Source organism: Colias eurytheme, chromosome 13 (assembly GCF_061535395.1).
Source record: "Colias eurytheme isolate Ceu_HAF_F1 chromosome 13, ilColEury1 Martin Lab GWU primary, whole genome shotgun sequence".
Lineage (NCBI taxonomy): Eukaryota > Metazoa > Arthropoda > Insecta > Lepidoptera > Pieridae > Colias > Colias eurytheme.
Window position 1 is genome coordinate 8,599,661 of NC_142992.1, and position 6,060 is coordinate 8,605,720.

Here is a 6,060-nt window from a genome sequence, read left to right on the forward strand (position 1 = left end):
AGTTTGGTAACATTGTTTATCCTGTTGTATTACGGTTGGAAAAAATCAGAATTCTGAAAGATAAATAAAATGTGAAAAAAAAGATCGTATTTGCTTGTACGTGTTTCTGCACAAATGGGGTCAGCTCACACCGTAGAAGGTACCACACCCGAATAGAAAATCAACGTCAATAAAATTAGTATCACATGAATGCTGCAGACTGTGCACCCTTTGCCCTTTCTAACTCCTATAAAAAAGTGAAGTCCCATGTCCCCTAGTTGGGTAAGGGGCAGATGCATTATACATCTGTTTCACTGATCGATTTCCTTTAGGGACAAGTAGGTGATATGCCTTCTGTGTCCTGCTAGACAGAGACATTTTTTTTTCTTCGTCTCCACCGGGAATCGAACCCGGGACCCCTCGGTTCTACGCTCACGCGTCAATACTGTACCAAGGAGGCGGTCTAACTCCTATACCTACTCCCTATTCTTTGTGTATCCCCTTTAACCTTATAAACTGATGACTAAAGACATAATATTGCCTCTGAAAATGTTCATGGGCGATAGTGGTAGTTTTTTTTTGTAGGTGACCCAAAAGCTCTGCTCAGCAGCTTACCATTGTTATAGGTACATTATGTACGTACTGTTGTGTTATAAATATGATTATAAACACTTCACTAATATTATTAAGAGATAATATTTGTATTTTAATTGTAACTGACGGGGTAAGCTTAATAAAAAGCTACTTTGTTGGTAGTAAAAACTATTTTAATTTCTATAAATTTTATGTATTATTAAAAAGCTCACATGAGTCACATGAGCTTTTTTGTCGCAGGTCAACGATCAATCCTAGGAAAGCATGGCCTCGTCATGATTTTTTGCGTGTTTCGTTTTGACAATAATTTCATAGTTCTTAAAATAATTGAATCCATACTAATAATATTATTATATTATTATAATTTATAAATGCGAAAGTAACTCTGTCTGTCTGTCTGTTACTCAATCACGCCTTAACTACTGAACTAATTTGCATGAAATTTGGTATAGAGATATTTTGATACCCGAGAAAGGACATAGGATAGGTTTTATCCCGGAAATCCTACGGGAACGGGTTTTTCCATTTGTACCAGGCTAACTTTTGCACAGGTAACCATCGTCGTGCAGCCATTTACGAAAATCGCCATGCCATACTTTTCGGACGATTCCAAATGGTAGCCATACCGCCGAAAATCTGCAATTTTTTTTCTGCAATTTTTTTTTCCCCTGTAGAACCGCCATCCTGTTACAAATGACTCGATATTTTGTGTCAATATCTCCCGGTCTATTAGTAGGTACTAGACTTAAAATCCATGTAAAATGCTAAACTGCATAGCGTAACTTGTAAAATGCTTACTACAAAATGTACAGCATAGCTCGTACAAGTTGAATGAAATATTTCGGATATTATGTAAGTAAAAATTGACTTTAAAATGTACCCATAGTATGAGAAAATTTAAATCAGTGGCAAATGGCAATAATACTTTGACCGAACATATTGCTGTAATCATTCTAAACAGGTAAGGAGTAAGTAATAAATAAAACAATTATGATTTGAATATATTTTTATTTAATAACAAATAAATGGACCATAAATGCGGGTATTACAAAACAGTGCCCAAAGCTCACTTATGTCTTAGCTTAAGTAATAAGTACGTAGTCAAGGTAAAAATAACATCAGCATCCATACAATTTTCAGATGTTTTCATGTTTATAATTGCTCAACTATAATATGTTCTGTCTTATAATAATATTTTTCTTGGAAATAATGAGATAAATTCAATACCATAATTTATAAATAATAAATCTTATCTAAGTTTTCAATTTTTACTTGAATTCTAGGTACCTACATATTATTATGTAACGGTATTAAGGTGAAAATGCTCATTAGTTTTTAACCGACTTCAAAAAAAGGAGGAGATAATCAATTCGGCCGGTATATATATTTTTTGGTGTTTAAATTAAGTATTTCATAGGAAACATTATTTATAAATTATTGCATTGAATTTTTCCAACTTCTATGACTCTTGCACGCCGTCCATAACTTAGAAAGGCCTTGAAAAAGCTTTAATAATGATTCTACACAAAATTGTTCAATTTGTGATTGTCAGAATTCGTGAGATACACCTATAAAGTGTCTTTTACGACCTTTTTCAAATTATGTGGCGACTAAGGTTCGAAAGCATTTAAATAGAAAAAAATGTTACAAGCACCAAATAATTGAACATAATAAACAGAGAGCGTTTTTAATGCTCTTGTGAAAATTGTATTACATCCTGTAACGGAGCATGCTCACTGCCACTACCTAATGTCAAATTATTTTAGTGTAAACTGGCGTAGAGCATTATTTCTTTGTTCTTAGTGCATTCGAAAAGATTCTATGCAATGTTCTAATAATGAACAACACTGAATACGAGTTTTCGTTTAAACGAAGAATCACGAAGGAATGCTCTTGCTCTATGTTCGTTTGACGTAAATGCACCGTTATATCTGTGCCTCCAGTGAATAAGGGAATAACTCAAAAACAGCACTTTTCAGGAGAGACAAAAAACTATATATCAATACTAAATCTTTATTAATTCAAAATTTTAAGCTTGTATGGTTAAGATATGATGTTAGACTATATTTTTACATATGAACACATATTGTAACAACCCCATAAATATACTTTTTTCATGTTTTTTTGTAGTTGTTGCCTTATGAACGAGTACTTCATGGAATAACTCAATGTATTTACATAATTTTTTTTTTACTCTTTGCAATATAACGACTTATGCCCTTATGCACTATGTTCATAATCGCACAACACGACTTGTATTATTGCCAGTTTTGGTTTTATAGAAATGATGTGACTTATTATGCTTGAAATTTGTGTACTTTATGACTCAATTGAGGCATTTTAGTGGAAAAACTATTTACGTAGCTTGAAAAACGAATGAAATCAACGGGTTTTTTTATCGTTATTAGATAATAAAAACAAAACAACATTTAAGTATTTATGCATTTAACCCTAGAAGTCCAATCTACGTAAATTTGACGTATGAACTCTTCTATATTTAATTATTTACCATCGAATCGCTGCAAAATCCAGAACCAACTTATTAGCCGTCGAGAGCTAGCAGTACATAGTTGGCTCATCCCGGTAAATTCCGCCATTTGGTTGTAAAGAGGATGTTGTGCGTCATTTTGACGTATAATTGGGCTTTTCGTAACTTTTAAGCTTGTTTCAAATTTTTATTTTGTGATTTATTTGAATATTTTTTTTCAAAGTCACGTTTCGCATGATATCTATAGTATTATACTATAGATTGAGTATAAAATGGGATCCAGACAACTTTTATACTAGGACGAAAGCCTTCAATTTTAGTAAATGATGATTATTGTCCTCCGCTGGATTTGGACTTCAAGCAAGGGGATTGGGTGGCTGAAGATGTTGTCCGGAGTAAAACCGAATATGTTATGGGGTTTTGTTAACCCATGTATAATGAAAGTCGTAGATTGTAAAATAAACCTTTAATCGATCTTTCAATAATACAGTACTATGTTGTTAATGCTATACAATGTTTCACCAGTCACCACAATGAGTCTAGTCTGTACAGGTTAGCAGGAGACAATCATTGAGTATTGGTATTAAATACGTATCAACTGCGTATTGCGTTTTGCGTATTAACTATTGTCTATTGTCCTAGTGAAAATTAATCGTCGAATCAATTTAAAATTCGATCAAGTGCGTTCCGTTTCGGAACGCCACAGATAATAAAATATAGATAATAAAAGTGGCATCGCCACAATGTCATGCTGGTATACATACATTGAGGATACAAGCACTATAAAGAGATAAGAGAAGCCCAAAAACCATATTCCTGTATGTTCAGTTAATACAGGAAAAGTTATAGTTGGTCAGTGGCGATATTTTACGGCATGATATAGAATTTTAACAATTTCTATATCATATAATATCAAAATAATGTAGATAAATAAAGAAAATACAATGAGCCGCAAAGATTTTATGAAAAAATTAAGCACAGATTTGAACGTGCCTTGGATGCAAATACGACTTGTGGCACACACTTTGAAGAGACTCTACGTGACAATAGCCCAATTTTTTAAAATATGTGGTACCAGAGTATCCATAAAATGTTTACGAAAATGCAGGACCAAAGAAGTATCGATATTGCGGATTTTTTTCCTATAAAAAAGGCAAATCACCAAAGCACAGTGGCTAAAACGCTATATAAATACTTTTTTTTTATGCGACTATTATAGACTATAGTATTATTGTCTTGATTATTGTAGTTAGATAATTTTTTTTAAAAAAAGATTAAAAATGAGTTATTTTTTAAAAACTTACCCAATTATAAGAAGAAAATATAAGTTTAACATTTTTGTTGGCTTTTTTTAGATGCTTCAATTATCGTTCTGTATTTATATATAAACAAAGAGTATAATATCATTAAATGCACTTAATGTGTTAACTGTATTTTTAATATCTATTGCAAAAAATAGTTAATTTCCATAGAAATATATTAGTATCCCAAGTTAACTGATAAATACCTTTTTTAAAAAATATAAAGATTTGTTGTTGCAGATTTATTGAAAAAACGATTTAAAAATAATAAGGAATAGTGTGTGTTGTTTCCGTGCAGTATTCAAATAGACCAATAGCAACACGGCATTAATGCCAAACTGTCTCATGTCGTCACTTGAACCAATGACACTAAAAGAGTTGTTCCTTTATGCTCATGTTAGAAAAATGACACAAATGCGTTTATACTAAAATAGTGTTAGGACTGATGGAACAAAATGAATTAAGTCTTTATTCAAAAAGTATAACTACACATACGTCTTTGTGTTCGTGGGTACTTTTGACTCGAGACGAATAGTTCCTTTGCGATTGCCTAAAATGATGGATAAGGTAACTTATACCGTTAATCACACCCTACTTATACCGTTTGGGTCATTCGAAAAAATGGGTTAGGACGCAGCTAGAGATATGACCTTTTGATATGTTGTGTATTTTGACGAGCTGAATCCAATGGTGCAATAAAAACCAAAGGGAATAACTCGTCTTACTCCCTTATTCACTGGAGGCACAGATATATGAACGTTTATTGTTATGATCAAATTAAGAGAATAATTCTTTCGACGATACAAGAACAATAAAACAATTATAGTACTGGAATAAGCTTATATTTAAACTTAACATAATACATAAACATGGCTAAATGCGAACGATATAAAAGTTAAAATTATTTATCAATATCATATTGTAATTGTCTTATTAGTGGACTAGATAGTTAAGGTATGTGCGTAAATTCATATATATGTAACACATACACTCATATACATTAATATATATATTTAAATAAGACAAAAGTCACACAGAAGATAATCATTCGTGTTTCTGGCCTTCAAAAAGGAAAGCAATAGCGTCATTCTTTTACGAAGTTCATATATTACGTTAAACTTTTCTCAGCGGGCTCAATTAAATATAATTTAGTATTAACGAAGTGACGCAACTGCTGACGTTGGTATCTTCTCAAAATTCCTTGAGAAATATTGTAGAATATGTTGAGTATTTCCCCGATGATGTTCGGATTACGTTTTTGCAATTGTCTAACTTAAAGAATTTGTAATGGATTCATATTATGTCACGTTAAAACATTAGATTTTTAAAAGCTCTATTATCACTTATGGGGATCTTGAATATTCTACCTATCTAAACATATTAACTTTATTAATTAGAGGAAGAAATGTATTATTCATTAATGCATTTAGAATAAACTTCCAATAATCATGTATGTAGCACGCTGAGAAACTAAAGTCCCGGCTATCTGCCAAAAAAAATTGTAAGATGAAAAGAAGTTTTTTGATTCCACTTCTGTGTGACTTAAATTTATTGTTTGACGAGCCGTACAGATCCAATTTTAACCTAAAAGGTACCAATACAAATATACAAAATTGTTAAATTTGTCAAAATCATACGTATAGATAGCTGCTGCTCTCAATTGTTGTATTTAATCTCTTTAATAATATAAACTTCGTC